Raw genomic sequence first — 19583 nt, forward strand, 5'->3', positions numbered from 1 at the left:
AATATTCCTCGTGACAAGGGCTACTTAAGGTCCTTTGATTTTAAACACATTCATCTGACTCTGTCTTTGTAGACTGTGTAGAGACACATTTGCATGGTGTTCTATATATGTAAAGGGTTACATATATCCCTTATTGAAAGGCCCTAATACACAGGCCTATGACCTAGGAATAGTCGTTCCTGATGCATTGTTTATACAAGCGTTTAATAGTTGGCAGTTCATCACCCTGTGTAAACTTGGACGTGCTGCTGACACTTACTGAACTATACAGTATGTGCTGAAATAATTGCACTAATGTTCAGGCATATACATTGCTGATAATTATTTCATGCAGTGGCGTAATTACCGGGGTACCAGGGGTAGCGGCTGCCACAGGGCCCGGTGACAGCCGCTACCCCATGCTTTTTTTTTTCTTTTCTTAATAGGCCGTTACCGGCTGGAGTTAATCCATCAGGTAACGGGCCCTATTTACTTACCAATCCTGGCAGTGGCTGGGATCGGTAAGTGACGCCACAGGCCCCACAAACATCATTATTATACTCAGGGGTCTTTTCAGACCCCCAAATATAATGATTGGAGATTCAGGGGAGGTAAAGTAACATAAAAAACGGTGTTACTTACCTCTCTGGGCAGATTTGGGCCTATTTCTTGATGCTCCCTGACATCACATGACCGGAACCTACGTCATTAAAGATGGTCGACTCCACCGAGGACTGCAGCGGAGCCGGAGATAGGTAAGTAACCTTGGTTTTTATGTTTGTATCCCCTTTCAGTCTCCAATTATTATATTCTGGGGTCTGAAAAGGCTCCAGAGTATAATAATTGCTCATGGGTGTCCACAGTGGGCATAATAGTAGGGGCCACTATGGGATGTAATACTGTGTGCAGGGGCCACTATGGGGCATAATACTGTGTGCAGCAACTTCTATGGAACATAATACTGTGTACTAGGGCCACTATGGGGCATAATACTGTGTGCAGGGGCCACTATGGGGCATAATACTGTGTGCAGCGGCCACTTTGGGGCATAATACTGTGCGCAGGGGCCACTATGGGGCATAATACTGTGTGCAGGGGCCACTATGGGACATAATACTGTGTGTAGGAGCCACTATGGGGCATAATACTGTGTGCAGGGGCCACCATGGGGCATAATACTATGCGCCGGGCCCACTATGGGGAATAATAGAGAGCTCAGGAATGCGGGGGGTGGGGGGTGGGGAGGTCGATCGGGGTCTTCGGCGGGTGCGGTTAGGGATCCCATGTCAAAAGTTCGCAAAAGGTATCCGCCATTCCTAGTTACGCTACTAATTTCCTGTATATGGTGCTAAACAAGGCTGGTTCAGCAAATTTTATTGTTGATAGGTGGTTATTAAACACTAATACTTGGTCAATGTAAAAGGTCATTTAGATGCAAATTCCAGCAATAATTTGACCATAATATCACTGGTCACTGTTATGCTTAGCAAGCAGTTGTAATCTGTGGGCATTTCACCTGCAATGCCACCAGAGGAGAAATGAAGCGTAACATTAGTCTCATTAAATTTAATGGGTCATCCATGTAACGTGTAGGTATGCTGATTCCCCGCAAGCATGATGTGCTCTCAGTAGTTTTTCTGTGCTCTGGTAGTTGAATGGGACAACTAGTAACTCAACATTTGCTAATAGGGTATGTAAATGAGTTTTCTAAAGCAAACATAAAAAGCTGTAAAGAGTCTGACTGCTGAATAAGTCATCCCACATTCCATGGCCTTAGAATGTTACTGACTCTGGAGTGACATATCATCATGGCTCTCAGACATGCAGTGGTGCGGAACTAAATCTGCTAGTCCATTGTAAACCGATTGCTTGTTTCTGCTGCATGTTTGCTTATTTGGAAGAAGGTCTTTTATGTTTTGCGTGCATTCCTTTAGTTACATAGAAACACTTTGTTTCTAGGTTCTTTCTGTGTTTCGTATATTCATTTATATATCAACAATGTGAACTTTATTCTTTATTCACCATGGAACAGGTTAAGCTGACCATACACTTCCATCCAATTGTAGGATTAGTTGACTATCTACTGTATAGGGAAGGCCTCCTGTCTGTCTTCCAGTAGTATATGTAAGGGAAGAGAGGTATTGCCATGTTATTTTTTTGCTGCTTCAGAATTGCCTTTTTTACTTCCTAATTGCTAAGCTAATTTGCCATTAGGATGTGAAAAAGTGGCGTAAATGCCATCTACAATTGTGCTCCGGGGACTTCTACTGTGTCTCCTTCTCACTATACTGGAAACTACTGTCAGAATGGGGGCATTGAGGGTGGGAGAGACAATGATCCAGCGGCGTACAACTGTTAGATGTTGTGGTCAGTAGTAACCGTGGCATCTAACTGGTTTCAGAAGGAGGGGGTTCCATCTATCAGGTATCGGCACCCCAAGACATAATTGTGCTGATGCCAGTATATGGTAGCTATGGGCTTATTTAAGACCTCCTGACCAGTATTTAGTATATGCCTATTAGGCCATGCCGAGGCAATCAAATAACACAGGTCAACAGCATTTTTGGGGCCAAAGATATTTCAACGAATTTAGGGTAACTTTGGGGTGCTGATTCTGAATATGTCATCAGTTTTGCCAGATTGGCTCAAGTTTTTGAGATTTGAGATTCCATGTTAGGATACTCCCATTTTCGTTTCTTATGCTTATTGAATCCTTGCACTTGCACTGCACAGAAATAACAGTCATCATGATGATTTTTTTGCTCTCTCCACACCATTGGAACACCAAATTTGAAGCTTTTTCTTTGTCCTTTGCTCCATTTTCGTAAAAATTCGATACATGCTTTGCACACTATGTGTGGTGCCCAAGACTTGTCTTGGTCCCCAAGCATAACCTCAAAATAGGCCAAATACACTTTTTTTATGAAGTCTGTTATGTTTCTTCTATGTTTTTGCAGTGTATATTCACCACAAATGTAACAGAATGAGTCTGGATCGTTAAGACAACTTCTTCTTGATGAGTTCATGCTTTTCATTGGAAAACAGACAACAACATAAAGTTAGTGCAAAAATCAAGCTATGAACAAACTTTTAGAACACTAATTAACAAAAAACTATATTGAGAACTGCTCAGTTCAAGTACTAATCCAAAGAAATTAATGAGATGATGCGTCGCATTTACCAACAAGTGCTATAAATAAGATACCAAAAATCTCAAAAACTTGAGCCAATCTGGCAAAACTGATAGCATATTCAGAATCAGCACCCCAAAAATACCCCAAATTCATTAAAATATTTTGGACACCAGTAAATTTTTTTTTTTTTTGTTGACCTGTGTAATCACATTAAAAATAATGTAAAAAGGGTAAAATATAAAACCTGAATATCCCCCCTAAAGTTTTGTACACTAGAAAAAATGCACAGCATTTGTATTTTTGTGTATATAATACCCAGCTAACAACCACTGAATAACACAATAAAACAATCTGAAAAACAATCAGAAAGTCTTATAAAAACATCACTAAGCCTAGGATCACATCTGTGCATGGAGTTCCGATCGGGAAGTCCGCTTGGGGACCCCCTGAACGGAAACCTAATCCTCATAAAAAAGCGGTTATCTTACCCTTCGATCACATCTGCGTTTGGTAATCTGTTTGGGGTGTCTGCATGGGGACCCCTCAAAAGGAATACCAAACGCAATTGCAAGTGCTGGGCAGTAAAAGCACACGGACCTCATAGACTATAATGGAGTCCGTGTGCTTGACACATGTTGCCTGCACAAATCATGCAGACAGAAAAGTAGATTGTGAACTACTTTCCTGTCCGCATGTTCTGTGCAACGGTATGGCGGCAAGCACACAGAAAGCCTATGAGGTCCGTGTGCTTTTAATGCACAGCGCTTGCAATTGTGTTTGGTATTCCGTTCAGGGTGGGGGGTCCCCACGCGGATTTCCTCGGATAGAATACCAACACAGATGTGAACCAACCCTTAGGAAACCCAATTGACTATAATGGGGTCCGCGTGTTTTCAGTTTGGTGCTTGTAGAACTTTTCTTTACGCATTTTTCATGCAGAAAGGGGAACGGAATAACCATATGGAGTGGCAAGCACATATATAAACTGAAAACATTGTGGCAAGAGAGACGCTGAGGTTAACAATTATGGCAATTGTAGCAAGCAATATTTCTTTGGCTTGTTTCGGACTTGGTCATACACATCTATAGATCTGTGAGAAAAAATGACAGCACACTAGAGATGAGCGAGTAGCATTCGATCGAGTAGATATTTGATCGAATACTACGTTATTCGAAATACTCGTACTCGGTTGAAAACCACGCAGTAAATGTAAAGGCGTTTTCGACTGAGTACGAGTATTTTGAATAACGTAGTATTCGATCAAATACCTACTCAATCGAATACTACTCGCTCATCTCTACAGCACATAGACTTTATCCATTTTTTTTTTTTTAAAGCCAGAAACTATTTTTTGCAGACACAAATAATACAGATGACACACGAATGGCATATGGATCAAACATGAATGACATACTAAGGGGTTGAGAACAAATTGCCCGATCATATGTACATATGTCATTGGGAGGTAGTCAGTTGGCCCCCATATGCATCAGAGGTGTCTGGCATTAGCTTATTCCCCTCTCCCCATTCAGAATTAATGTACTCAGCTGAGCATATATATGCATGAGGGGGATACAGAAGGGATATGCTGTTGTGATGGAACATCTATTATCTTATGAAGGAAAATAATGCTCCTACAGTCTACACTGCTTCTATAAGACACTATAACATAGGGAAGTGGATATCCTATGATTTCCGTAAGGCTCCTTTCCTTTCTACACTCGTCTTTCTCTTGGCAGTTAGCAGGTATCTTATGGTAAGGAGCTGTCAGCCCATTTAATCATGTCATTCCTGGAATGGTCTCCAGGGCGCAGCAGAGCAGATCTGCTAATTACCTAATGATGTGATGTGTTTAAGCTTTCCTGCTAATTTGGATGCTGATGAACGAGTGTAATTAAAAGCATCCTGTGTTCTCACCTTGTAGCAAGTTACTCTTCCTCTATCAGAATTCTGCCTGTGGGTTTCCTTCCGACAGAGCTAGGGAGTCAATAGTTAAAAGTGTCTGTTAAGCATTTGGAAAATGATCAGTGCAGCAGACTATCCCATCGGAGGCCAAGTTTAGCCATCACACTGTCAGTCTGAACAATATCTCCAAGATTGAATGGCTTCAATATCCTTTTTACACCAATTACTTTTGTCACTTGGATGCCCCTCTTTCCAGCTTGCTTTGTTCAATGCAATTAAAGTGGAAGTGGTGGTTCTTTTATACAGTTGGCAGCTCTTATCTTTTCTTTGTGGCTTTCATTAGCAGTAGCTTCACAACAATAAAACTGCAACGACCCTGTTTCTTTCAAGCCTCCAGTCTCCACAATGGAACTTGGAAGAAATTGCATTTCAATAGACTGCAAGGGTCTCTTTGATCTAATTTTTGGATGACCCAAATGATTCAGTCATTCAGTTCACTGCTGTCTTCTAATACTTGTATTGAATGCAGTGTGGTGAAAGAACTCATTTAGAGGGGGTTGCTAGGCTGAGTGATCTTACGGTGACAGAAGAACCACACAGAATCATACACATATATATCTGTACATTGATCAATGGCCTGCTAAGGCAAGTGGTTTTTCTTCCCATTGTTAACTATGGTACACTGGTTTCTGCTAGGCCACTTAGAAACTTGATCCATGACCTGAGGTGGTAACTACGGGAGAATATGTAGTATAATGATCTATGTGAGCATTTCATTTTCACATTCCTTTGAATGTACAAAAAGTTGCGCAGTAGTACAAATGAACATCTACAGAACCTAGTTATACGTACTGGAGACTCGGGTACAATGGACAGAGTACATTAAACAGCCCCATACAATAATCCCACTGGTCTATTAACCTTTCGTAAGCTTACTCTTCTTCACAGGTTAAAGGTGTACCTAGGTCTAGGTGGGAGAACCACAACTTATAGCACAGGTAAGGCAGAAAGTACTGACAACAAAAACCTAGTTAGAAAATGATGGACGTGTAAGCTATAGACTATTTTTGTCAAATTTTTTATGTGGGGTTTTTGCCCTTGTCCATCTATAGTTACTTTTCCATATGGGAGTGTTTTATTTAGCCTTAGAGCACTTCTTTAATTACCAAGAAACCTGATGGAGTCATTTTGATTGATCTCTACAGATGGTGTCATTTTAGTAAGATATGTGACAGACATTGGCAGGGCATAAAGTCTCACCAATAACGAAGATTTTGTTGAATCCCAGAATGCATCAGGTTCTAATTGTGTAAAATATTCAGAAATTGCCATTTAGATTATTGGGGACTTTTTTCCTCCGGTTGATTTAAATGATTTTTTTTTTGTGTTCCACCATCACTGATATGCGTGAAATCCTCTACAGACTATGTTGCCAGTCTTTCTGAACCATCTCAGGTGGTCTGCTCCTCGGGTTGGATTTGTTACACACTGTGATTTAATCCTCCCACAATTCCCAGTGCCCCCCTTCCCCAAATGCAGATTTTCTACTGACTCACAGCAGATTTGAAGAGGTCAAATCCAAAGTAGAACATACTGGGACAGATGGAAGTTTGGACCTTATTCATCTTTTGGAAGATGTTTCCAAGTAAAAAGCTACTAAATACAAAGGTGGTTATCATCGTGTACAGAACTAGGCTTCACACAGCTTTACTAGGCTTTGAGGCACAGTAAACCCACTTTTTAAACATTTCCTTTATAGTATTTCATTTATAGCAAGTGTTACACCTTGTAGTTGTAGGAAGCAGTTTATGGATCTAATGACAAGTGACAAGCTCATGTCACTATCACCGTTAACTGTTGTGAATATGGGAAACTGCTTTAGGAGCAAGTTTACAGATCCTCTATGGCTGTTTTACAAGCTCCGACGCATAAAAGAGCTTGGGAACAGTGCAGATTTACGATATACGGCATCAAGGAAACTTATTGTGTCTTTAGTCCCCTTGAAATGCCACTTTTTCTCTGTTCCTCGATAGCTCAATTCACAAGCTATAAATAATGAAATTTTTTCCCCTCTACTAATTTCAGCTTCCCTTCCAGACTACACAGGGGATGAATAACATTTGTTCTGCAATATCAGACGGCTGAACATTAAAGGGACAATAACAACTCTTTGCAATTTACTTTTTGTAATGTGTTTACGGGTCAAATCTACGTAATTCACACATGTATACTATATAACAGGACAATTTCCTAGACTACTGCTTATTAAGAGATAACCAGGAAATTCAGATCATGAAGAGGCAGTTGTTAAGCTATTGTACAAATAGGGTCCAGTGGCTTTGACATAAAGTGTAGCACAACACTCCAATATTTAGTATAATGGTAAAGTGTAGGGTAAAATCAATATATCTGGATAAGACAAACAGGACAGATTAGGTTTTACTCAGGGTCCTCTTTTCTAATTTGGGTTCATTTGACAGCCGACTATCAAACTATTTCACGTATTTTAACCTCTTTGATAGTCTTTGAATTAATTGACTTCCCATGACATTGGGCATAGTGTGTGTATGAGCCAGGGACTGATATAAATGGTACAGTGCCATAAGATACTGTGCAGTATCTAAGTACTGTAAAATCTACAGAATGCTGTATTAGGTCGTGGCCCCATCAGACGGAAATGCCGCGATTTGGCCGCAGTGGAAACACTACAAAGCTAGTAAAGTGGGGGGGAGTTGGAGTCGAGGGGAGAGTATGGGGGGTGGCTGATTTGGGGTATAACAGTCCGTGGAGTCTTATCTTCCTCTTAGTTGGTGACTGCTATATGGGGAGGTGGGGTGGGGTGGGTGGTTTGGAGTATAACAGTCCGTGGAGTCTCATCTTCCTCTTGTTTGGTGACAGCTGGTCACGTATTGGGCAGCGATCTCCACAGTGGCCTCTTCTTCTCCCAGTAGGATGTAGAGTTTCCTCTTCTCATCTGCAGATATGAAGTCTGGGATGTGGGCAGAGAGTCTTTGGTAGTAGACGGCCCTCACAGCTGAGTATTCGGTTCAGTGTAGCAGGAAATGGGCCTCGTCTTCTAGGGCCCCCTGGTCATAGTGCTGGCACAGTCTGTTCTCCTGTGACTTGTACGTCTGCCTGTGTCACCCCGTCTCCATCTCCAGGTTGTGGGCGCTCAGTCTGTACCGGCTCAGGGTCTGTCTGTGTTTGGGGTGGCGTATTCTCTCCAGGCAGGTGGTCATGGTGTAGTTCCTTTGCAGTGACTGGTACACAGTGAGTTTCTTGGAGTTATTTAATGGCAGTAAAGATTATCTCCCCAAGAACAAAAAGATAAGGCAATTAAAATCCAATTTAGCAATCCTTATTTACCCAGACATGTGTGTGAGGCCCATACACATTAGATAGTTGACTAAACACTTCAATATTGGTGGGTTTGGCCAACACTCATCTATTTTTTTTATAGCTACCTTTAGATAAAAAAAAAATCTTTAACTTACAGTAGATATCATTTGGATTTTTGGCAGACAAAGTTCAATCAGACCATTTTCTGATGACTACTAGCCACTTTGTCATGGCAGACCAGCAGGTCAACAGTGGAAACCCAGATTAGTCCACAGACCACAGCAAAGATCGATAAGTGATCTGTTGTTTTATCTTCTGGTACTCAAGGATATCCACAGACCAAGTACAAACAACAAGTCATTCATAAAACATGTGAAATCCCTATTGTATGGCTGACCTCACCTTCAAGAGGCTTGAATGCCACATCAAAAGCACAGAAAATAGCAAAGGAGAAAATTAGAAGAACTCTCTCATAATTCCCAATGCACATGAAAGACTGGAGCCCAGATGTAACAAGGCCATCTCTCAGTTGCCCCTTGATTTTTCCTAGATGTAAAATTGCAAAGAAGGTTTTCATGTCATGTTTATCTAGGCCTGTATAATGCTCCAGTGCACAGAGATAATGTACACTCAAGTGACTGCTTGTCCTGCACATAAACCTTTAATGCTCTGTCTCTGAAAGATAAAATTAATAGGTAAACTCCTAAATCACGACTATCCCCTGTAAAGCTGCGGGAACTGGACAAATTCGTTTGTTTTAATTTAATGGTACATTTACAAAGTTGTAAAAGCTTTGGCAGACTCTAAATTGAGCATGGACATGTTCGCAAGTGCTTGTGTTGGATGAATTTGACTGGATTGCCTTACTTTACATGAAGCTATGTAGACAAAATGAAATTTAAACAAGTTTAACCCCTTAATAATCAGGCTGGAAAAAGCTATAAAGAGGATATTCCATTGCAGATACTAGAAAGTCCCCCTGCTCTTACCTGTGAATGACACGCTATAGCGCTTGCGTGACTGGTGCTCCAGTCACTTCTGTGGGGTTGCCAGAGATTGCAGACACTTTGTAGCACTTTTTCAGAATTTTGTGATTTAAGTGGCTTAACCTTTTTAATTGATGGGCTATTTAATAATGAACCTTTTAACAGGGATTTTTCTTTATTAGTTTTTTTTTTTTTGGTGGCAAACATACCAAAAACTTACAAAAATATCAACTTCATTTGTTTTCCATTTGCAAATTTAAAAAAATATAATGTCAAAAACAGATTATCCTACTGTGTCATAGTAAATTTGTTTAGAGGTGGCTTTGGTAATGTTTTGCTATTTACAGTATGCCCAATTTATTATTATAGGATATATCCCCCATTATTATTATGCTTACTTATATAGCGCCATCATATTCCGCAGTGCTTAACAGATATTGTCAGTCACTGTCCGACATAGGGCTCACAATCTAAATTCCCTATCAGTATGTCTTTGGTGTGTGGGAGGAAACCTGAGTACCCGGAGGAAACCCACGCAAACATGGGGAGAACATACAAACTCCTTGCAGATGTTGTCCTTGGCAGGATTTGAACCTAGGTTCATAAGAGATCCCTGGGGATATTTTCCTTCTTTTTCACATGTATCCATTGTAACTGCACCAGATTCTGGGATAACAATATCCTATGAGGACAGTAGTCACATATAGAGATGGGCTATATCAGGAAGTATCTGGCAAGCATGTGATTGGCGCTTCCAGTGCCACTGCTCCTATTCATTACACAGTGTGAAAAGGAGACCATAGAAGACAGACAAAGGTAATAAGTGTCTTTGATAGCTGTAGGCCCAACTTGTTCCTTCTACATTGCAGGAACTTGAGAGTTAATGCCAAAAGATCTTGCTACAGATTTAGGATCTGGGTCACTACAGTCAGAAGTCAGTGTTCACTTTCAGGTTGAAGAGGTTGTTATCTGGTCATATTAAATTACCTACAAGCCAATCATTTAATGTGTATGGTGGTGTCCTAATATGCCAAATCGTATTACTTTGGCAGCGACCTCTTCCCAAAGTTGTCGACTTACAGCAATATAAAGTGTATGGCAAGCCTTCGCGTAAAATGAGACTGGTTAGAAGGCTCTGACTGCGACAAATGACATCAAACACTGATAATGACAATGTCATTTGATTGACAAGCTGAAGGACATACCCTGGGGACAGAAATTAGCAATCATTTTACTCAGATTACAAGCAATTAAGTCCAACTCTGTTTTCTAAGAGGGGATTAAAACTGTATTTTCTTCTGCATTTGTACAGCAATGTTTTTGTGTTCTTGCTTTGTTTCGTGCTTAGATAAAATACCGGATATGTAAAGGATTTTGACAATTAATCTCTTTTTAACACTGGTCTCCTAAATAGGACATTGAAAGCAGTTTAGGATTTGTACAATTTTCCCATAGACAGAGATGATGGGTCTTCCCATTTTGAGCCTATTGCAGACACAATAAGAACTTAGTTGAAATAAAATTTGTTTTAAAGAAATGTAATTCTATGATCCCCATTCTACAATTTAAAGTGTATGTGATCTCCAAAGTTCAGTAAGTTTACAAATACATTGCATCGCTAACCTTGTAGTGATTCTGAGTTACAGTTTATATTAAGCTTCAGAGCTGCATGCAGTATTCTGCTGATTGTTAATGACAAGCTTGAAGAACATTAAAATCTTATCAGTTGTCTTCTCATCATATCTCATCATCCTATCTTATCAGGAATGTTGTATAAGATTTCAAAGACCAGAAATCTCAGAGCAGCACCAAAAGCGGTGTGAGCTCTTTATTGAGTCATTTCTCTATTCTTTTATATAAATCAGTGGTGGTCTGTGATCAAAAACCAATATTCTCTTTAACATATTAGAATATTATTTTGATGGACAGCCTTTAAAGATCTATATTGAACATTACCATTGACTACCACTTTTTCATAGAATGACATAGAGACATGACAATAAATGTCACATGGAAAAGAATGTTAAAGGGAACCTGTCAGGTGTTTTCTCCACCCTAAACTGATACCAACATCAAGGCCAACATAAGGTCAACATAATGACCCTAAACTTTCTGTGGCTGAAAAAGTTGTATTTTTAAAATCTTCCTATAGTTGAAAACAGGACCATAAGGGGTTCCAAATGCCTCCAGGAGCCCAAAGGCCTCTCTACAACATAAGGAGACACCAATATAATAGGGTATGGTAAATGGAAGCCCCTGTTATGATAGTGTTTTTGGAGCAAATATCAGAAATTGCAAGAACTGGCTGACAAAAGAGAACTATCTGTTTAAATCTTAGACATTGCTGAGACATAGATTCCCAGGCACCCAAATGCTTTCACCTATGCCAACTGCAAAGCCAGATGGATGTGTGCTGAATTTGGGGCCCACAGAAACTGGTATAAGAAATAAGGAGGACTCCACAATCTGAAGTCAAACCAGAATCCATTAAAAAATTACAAGGCAGATCAAAACCAAGAGGATAAATCAGGAAAATGAACATGTCCAACCAAAAATAAGTCACAAAGGTAACATCATGGCCAAAATCAGAAGACAAGCAGATTTTCAACAGCTATCCAAAGGTCAATATAGAGCAGTCCAGCACAAATGATCAGGATATGGAAGTACAAATAGCAGGCACCTGGCTGAGGAGGAACAGGGTTTAAATATTCCTCTTAAGCTGTAAATTGGATCAGCATAGAAGAGGCCTGAAAGCTGCAGAAACTTCACAGGTTGGCATGCTAACCTTAAAATAATAACATATACACTGAGCAGCCCCATGACATATTTTACCTAGGGCTCCAGTAACTTCAAGTTATGCCTATGCCTCTGGCTGAAAAAATAGGATATTTAGTATACTGAGAACTGAGTTTTTTTTAGATCTAGCCCTATTTAGCCATAAAGACTAATGTAAAGATAAAGTCCAGTAAAAAATATATTTTTTCCATCCTGTACCTCACATCTGATTACAGTCACATGTCAGGCTTCTTTCATATATGCTCCACTCATATCCCAGTAATCCAGCTTCTTCTCAGCTCCTGATCGGACACCATCTTAGCTTTTATATTTCTCTTGGCTCTGCCATCAAACCCATCATGCATTAGTACAGCATTGCGTGGGCAACTAGAGACTGTAGTTATACCTGCATGCTGTGGGGCAGTGTAATTATACTTCTCTCTATATTCTCCTAAATAATCTAAGAGACTATACACTTATAGTTACGAAGGGTGAGATGTGAGCTCCTTCATTATAACTGTGTGACAGCAATTGTTTGCTCATCTGACTGACAGAGGTTTTATGTCTCTTCCATGGAGAACATGTGCAGAATAGTCCGTCATATAGGAAATCAGTGATTGTGTATTATCCCACATACGTTTTATCTGGATTTAGATAGAAAGGAATAACTATATGGGGTAACACTGGCTGAATGATATTTCTAGGGGGAATAGGTGCATAATAATAGGGGGGGGGGGGGGGAATCACCAGAGTGTGCCTTCAACTAGCTTGTTTTATTGCAATAATATAACAGTATAGGATGTATCATCAGCGGGTTTATGACAGATTAAGTGAAGGATGGCTTCATATGGAAATGTTTTTACTGTATGGCTCCTGACATTAAACAGGTACTTCCGACTGTCTCCGATACATGTTTCTTCATGTCGTAAAGTTTGCCCACCTCACAAAACAGCTCATTGAAGTTCACAGACCTGACAAGACAATGATGTCACAGATTACATCATTCTGTTTAATGCCCATTTTCATTGTAATTGTGTCAGAGAAAGCAAATCTTCCACTCTAATGCACCACTTAAAGATTGGTTTTTCTTATGGAAACTTGTGTTTTAGTGTTACTAATCAGATCGAGTTATGGTTGAAAGTGACATAAGCTTTTCTACAGGTAGGAAGTGGTTGTAACATGTTTCTTTGACGTCTATATACCATATCATCACTTAGTTCATTGTATAGCGCATAATGTTATTCTTTTGAATGTCTATATATTAATCTATCTATTTTAACAAAATGCAAAGTGAATGAAGAAAAAGAGGAATCTAAATTAAATCAATATTTCGGGCAATCGCACTTTGCCACTTGTATCCACTTCGAAAGTATGGCTTTTTGGACGCAATTCTTCCATTAAAAACCACTGCTGGCAAGACGTTTCTAGACAGATGGGTGTTTCAGGGTTTCACTGGTTTTTGCCAGTTCTGAGCTGATGGCACTTCTGGATATATTTCACTTTTGAAGGGAAGTAAACCTATTTCTTCTTCATCTGATGCAAGTTTTCTTGGCTAACCACTGTGTTTATGGTCCTCAACATTGCCCATTTCTTTGTGCTTCTTGGCTGTAACAGAAGGCAGTTAGTACTATCAGAAAGGTGAAGCCGGCTTTACGAGCGCTCCCATTGAAGTGAATGGGAAGTGTTTAGAAGCACTCACGTGTACGGTTTGGAATGAGCCGAGCGCTTACGCCGTGTGAAGGGACCCTCACACTGGTTGAGGAAAGAATTTCCAGGTAGGAGACTATTTCCTCCACCATTCTCCCATATACCCACAAAGTAAAGGTGGCCTCCCAACCTAGCGATTATCTCTCTAGCTCCAATGCCACTTCTGTGTCTTCTTCTCATTAAGGAACACAATCCAACAACTTCACTGCCAGTGGGTAATTTAGGCCTGGATAGCTCTGACATTGTATCCTGTTGCTGACATCTCATTCCTTAGCTTGTGATTGTAGTTCATCCTGAGGTTTATCATCTTAGTCCAGCAGTCTTCTGACTTCTGACTTCGGTCTCAGTCTTGGATTACATCATAGCCATCTACGGGGTAACTTCCGGTTATGATTTTGGCTAAGTTCTTTCATTAGGATTGGTTACATGTCTTGGCCAAACACCAGTCTTGTTTATTTCATATTGCTGTCATCTCGTGCTTGCTGTCATCACAGCCTCAAGACTATTCTAGAAACTGTAACCTGGCATTATTCTGCAGCAAAGTTGCAACCTTCTTGGCTTCAGAATAAAAACTTCTTAGATTTCTTCCTCAATTTAGCCTGTGCTAATCCATTCATGGCACAGAAGATTTACTATCTGGTTTATAAAAAGGAGGAAAGAGGTTTGGCAGGAGTAAAAGTACAATCTCTCTGTTTCATGCTTAACCTCCATTCTGTAGAAACAATTTTACATAGAACCTTATTAAGTCACAAAAATATTGTGGGCTAAAAATGTAACTTTCAGTAACAGCAAAATCTGTGTCAAAACCTCTCTAAACAAGCCCTTTCCATATTCCCAATCTCTGACATTTGGTTATTACAGATGAGGGTCACCTAACCATCTATAAACCAGTGTAGGATTGATTTTCTTCATATAAATCTAAGATTTTTGACTCAGTTGTTTAATTTGATTTTTTCCCTACTTTTAAGATTTATCTACTTGTGTGTAAATCTGATGTAGTTTGAAGTGAAATGTAGAACATTTTTAAGGCTTCACAAACTTCAAGCACCACTGTCCAATAAGAGTTTTACTGATAATCTACACTCACCGGCCACTTTATTAGGTACACCATGCTAGTAACGGGTTGGACCCCCTTTTGCCTTCAGAACTGCCTCAATTCTTCGTGGCATAGATACAACAAGGTGCTGGAAGCATTCCTCAGAGATTTTGGTCCATATTGACATGATGGCATCACACAGTTGCCGCAGATTTGTCGGCTGCACATCCATGGTGCGAATCTCCCGTTCCACCACATCCCAAAGATGCTCTATTGGATTGAGATCTGGTGACTGTGGAGGCCATTGGAGTACAGTGAACTCATTGTCATGTTCAAGAAACCAGTCTGAGATGATTCCAGCTTTATGACATGGCGCATTATCCTGCTGAAAGTAGCCATCAGATGTTGGGTACATTGTGGTCATAAAGGGATGGACATGGTCAGCAACAATACTCAGGTAGGCTTTGGCGTTGCAACGATGCTCAATTGGTACCAAGGGGCCCAAAGAGTGCCAAGAAAATATTCCCCACACCATGACACCACCACCACCAGCCTGAACCGTTGATACAAGGCAGGATGGATCCATGCTTTCATGTTGTTGACGCCAAATTCTGACCCTACCATCCGAATGTCGCAGCAGAAATCGAGACTCATCAGACCAGGCAACGTTTTTCCAATCTTCAATTGTCCAATTTCGATGAGCTTGTGCAAATTGTAGCCTCAGTTTCCTGTTCTTAGCTGAAAGTAGTGGCACCTGGTGTGGCCTTCTGCTGCTGTAGCCCATCTGCCTCAAAGTTCGACGTACTGTGCGTTCAGAGATGCTCTTCTGGCTACCTTGGTTGTAACGGGTGGCTATTTGAGTCACTGCTGCCTTTCTATCAGCTCGAACCAGTCTGGCCATTCTCCTCTGACCTCTGGCATCAACAACGCATTTCCGCCCACAGAACTGCCGCTCACTGGATGTTTTTTCTTTTTCGGACCATTCTCTGTAAACCCTAGAGATGGTTGTGCGTGAAAATCCCAGTAGATCAGCAGTTTCTGAAATACTCAGACCAGCCCTTCTGGCACCAACAACCATGCCACGTTCAAAGGCACTCAAATCACCTTTCTTCCCCATACTGATGCTCGGTTTGAACTGCAGGAGATTGTCTTGACCATGTCTACATGCCTAAATGCACTGAGTTGCCGCCATGTGATTGGCTGATTAGAAATTAAGTGTTAACGAGCAGTTGGACAGGTGTACCTAATAAAGTGGCCGGTGAGTGTAAGTAGCATATAGCTAAGGCAAAAGGATAATACAATGGATAATACATAACATTGTATGCTTCATTACATACGATTCCAACATGTGCAATAAATAAATACCCGATGGTGGGGAATGCCACATGCTAGAATCAGGCCTGTAAAATTTCCATTTATATCCATTATAAAGACAATGTGAACACTGGTTAATACTATATGACACAATTATATAAAGATCTAGGGCATTAAAGTGAGCAGCACATCCAAACAGTGTAATACAATAGGAAATCATTAGAGGTGAAGAGGCCAGATTAAATAGTTTGGTGACAGATTTTTCTTATTATGGGTTTTATGAGTTGGCAGTATATTATTCTTATTATCGTGTAGTATTGAGTGTTAAGATTATAAGCATATTACTGAAACTGATCCCAAGGGAACCACAGACATGTATTTGTAGTCTATGACCCAGATTTACTATTGTGTTTACAGCTAGATACTAGTACACACATCTTTGGCATAATGTGGTGCAACTAGGCACATGTGGGTGTGGATTCTCAGAAAAAGAGCACGTGGCTTAATTTTGTCACGATGTGCCAAAAATGTAACAACATTGTATCAGAAAATTGTGGCTAAAAGTAAGCCAGTCTAAAGATCCAGCAGATTTTGCATTTTTATACATTAGAGAATTGGCTGGTCTTGCCAACATTGGTAGATTCGCCCATCTTTTCTCTAACATGTATGAAGTTCTTTCATTGCAAAGAGTGGTCAAGATTTTCTAATGACCATTGAATACTTTTTCTAAAAATAAAAAAATATATGAAATGAAGGCTCCATTTAAACACAACGTGTGAAGGCTAAGTCCAGATGAAAACATTTTAGTTTGTCAATAAGATGAAAGCTTATAGACAAGAAGAAGGTTTTAGAAAGCTCTTGGTGCATCCCTCATTACACAATCTCCTTATTCTATAAAGCTTGTGTAAACCACACCTGGTCTTGTCTGATCTTGGTGAGATTCTAGATGTTCAGATTGCATATTAAGATTGAGGTAATGGCTTGTGGCTAAGGCAAGTGCTCTTATGATGTGCATTGATAAAAGTCTCTTTCATGTTTCAATGTACAAAATAAAGTACAATTATGATTTAATCATCTGACAAAATGGCAAGTGACATCATCAGATTTGATGCAATAAAGGGATTGTGATGTATGAAAGTTGTAGATTTGGTGGACTATATTGAAGTCACATATATGTATTGTGTGGAATGTAGCTGGGTAGAAGCAATGGTGCGGACTCAAACAGTCAAGACAGGGACACAAAATATGCAGCAAAGTGGTTTATTTAGGGAAAAAAACCTGGAAAATAAATAAACCTCGACTTCAGGCACAAAATGAGCAAAACAAAACACAGCCTTAACTTCAGGCAAAAAACAAAACAAAAACCTGTGTTAGGGAATTTCTAGGACAGCAATTCCCCAGTAGCTGTTGAACCCTGGGACAGGACACAAGAGACAGTGAGCACTAAGCTGAAGCCGCCAACTGACCATTCCTAATGCCAGGCCCTATCCTACGTAATAGGCGGCAACCACGAAGACAGTCCCTTCCTGGATATGTATGACACAAAACGCAGACAAGACGGACAACAACAAGGAGAGGTCAGCTAGCCAAGGGTCAGTAACAGTCGAGCGATGCAGTGCCAAATCGGAGTCCAAAGAATAGTCAGTGAGGAAAGCCAAAGGTCAAGGATAAGAATGCAAGCAAACATAGGGACAGTAAGGAGCAAGTATGCACACGGCAATAGCAAGCACTGGTGTGAATGAGAGCCAAGATAAAATAGGGGAGGAAGAACCCGCCCCTGGAGTTGACAGGAAGGCAGGCTGTCAATCACAGGCAAGACAAAATTAACCACTTAATGGACAAAGGCAACAAGGGCAGAAGACAGGTGTGGTGCAAATACAATCACAGAACTAGAGCAGAGTTCACACAGTGCGACCAAAAACTTTAAGCCAAGAACCAAACTGCACACGCCTCCTGCGACACAGCACACGAGCAGAGGGTGGCGCAGAGACCCGAACAGGTAGAGATGTTACAACCTGCTTGTCTGACTAAGCAGTAAGGTTAACCTAACTATAAGTGTGGCTTACCACCAGCCACACGAACAAAACAAGCACAACTTTGTCTCACTGAACTCAGGGTTACAGGACAGAACCACACACCTCCTTTCAACTCATGGAACTACTCTAGAATGCAGGCTTTGCAGCCTTTTCTGGCCCAGTAATGAGCCCAGGATCTACACCTGGGATGAGACCTACTCCAGATCTCACAAAAACTGATCCACCCAGAAATCATAAATAATCGCAAAATCAATATAGTAAAATACTGAAAAATCTTTATTGCAACATATCATAAAATAATAAATAAATAGCAGCAGAATTGGATGGTACTAAACACGATACTAAGACAACCCTAGTGTGAATGCTAAACCAGGTAGGCACAGTGTATAAATACTGAATCTCAAGGTGGAATGTGCAGATACCTACTGTATACTATAATATATTCAAATCCAAATGCTGGAAAAGGGACTATAATAAAGAGATGATGAATGCCTCAAAATAGGGCAGACACTATAAGATAATAAATACAATGTCACATAATATAAATACTGCAAGCTGACAGGTGAAAATATATGTGTATAATACACCACAACATGTCATCAAGCAGTATAAACACAACCCAAATCCAGCAGGGGAAATACAAACACAGTGTACAGGACCTCCAATAAGGGGTATGGCACCTGAACAAAGTAACCACTCATAGAATTAAATGCCTGTAATACCTGTAGCCATGATGATACCTCTGGTCAAGCACCACACATAGGACACACAACGGACTCCCTCTACGCGTTTCACCTACGAAAGTAGGCTTCCTCAGGCAGTAAGGTACCTACTCCAGATCTGCCTTGTCAGATATGTCATATGTCATATGACACATATGTCAGAAACCTGGGGCTGATATATCTGGACTCCAGCACTTTGCCTGTCACCTTCTCACAGTATTAATATTACTTGCTGTCCATTTAATGCATGAATATGGTCCTTCAAGACAAGAAACCCTCCATGACTAAGAAATGATACCCTGAAACAGTGGTAAAATATCCAAATAATGTGTTTCCAACACAAGAATTACGTTACATGATAAGGGCAGTTTTTTTTGTAATATTAGATTTAGGATTAGAAACCCTTCAGTGTGATGAATACGCAATAATAGAATACATCTGGAAGGGTGCAAATACTTTTTCACAGCACTTAAAGCAGTTTACAGATTGTCGTGGTCTCAAAGAGAATGAATTTTTACAATTAATTTGTGTCTGGACTTTCTGACAGATGGTTCAGCTTTCCTAGAATGTGTATGTCATACAGTCTTTTTGATATTTAATATATAAATCATCTCTTTTCTTCAGCTGATATTTTTGCTGTAGATTTACG

General features: G+C 40.3%; 1 protein-coding gene across 1 annotated transcript in view; it reads left to right on the top strand.

Moving 5' to 3' along the window:
* ADAMTS18 (ADAM metallopeptidase with thrombospondin type 1 motif 18) overlaps positions 1-19583 on the top strand; it is a 72326-nt gene that overhangs the window by 7097 nt on the left and 45646 nt on the right. The gene's annotated exons all lie outside the window — the stretch shown is intronic.

The sequence above is a fragment of the Leptodactylus fuscus genome, chromosome 7, assembly GCF_031893055.1.
Source record: "Leptodactylus fuscus isolate aLepFus1 chromosome 7, aLepFus1.hap2, whole genome shotgun sequence".
In the NCBI taxonomy this organism is placed as follows: domain Eukaryota; kingdom Metazoa; phylum Chordata; class Amphibia; order Anura; family Leptodactylidae; genus Leptodactylus; species Leptodactylus fuscus.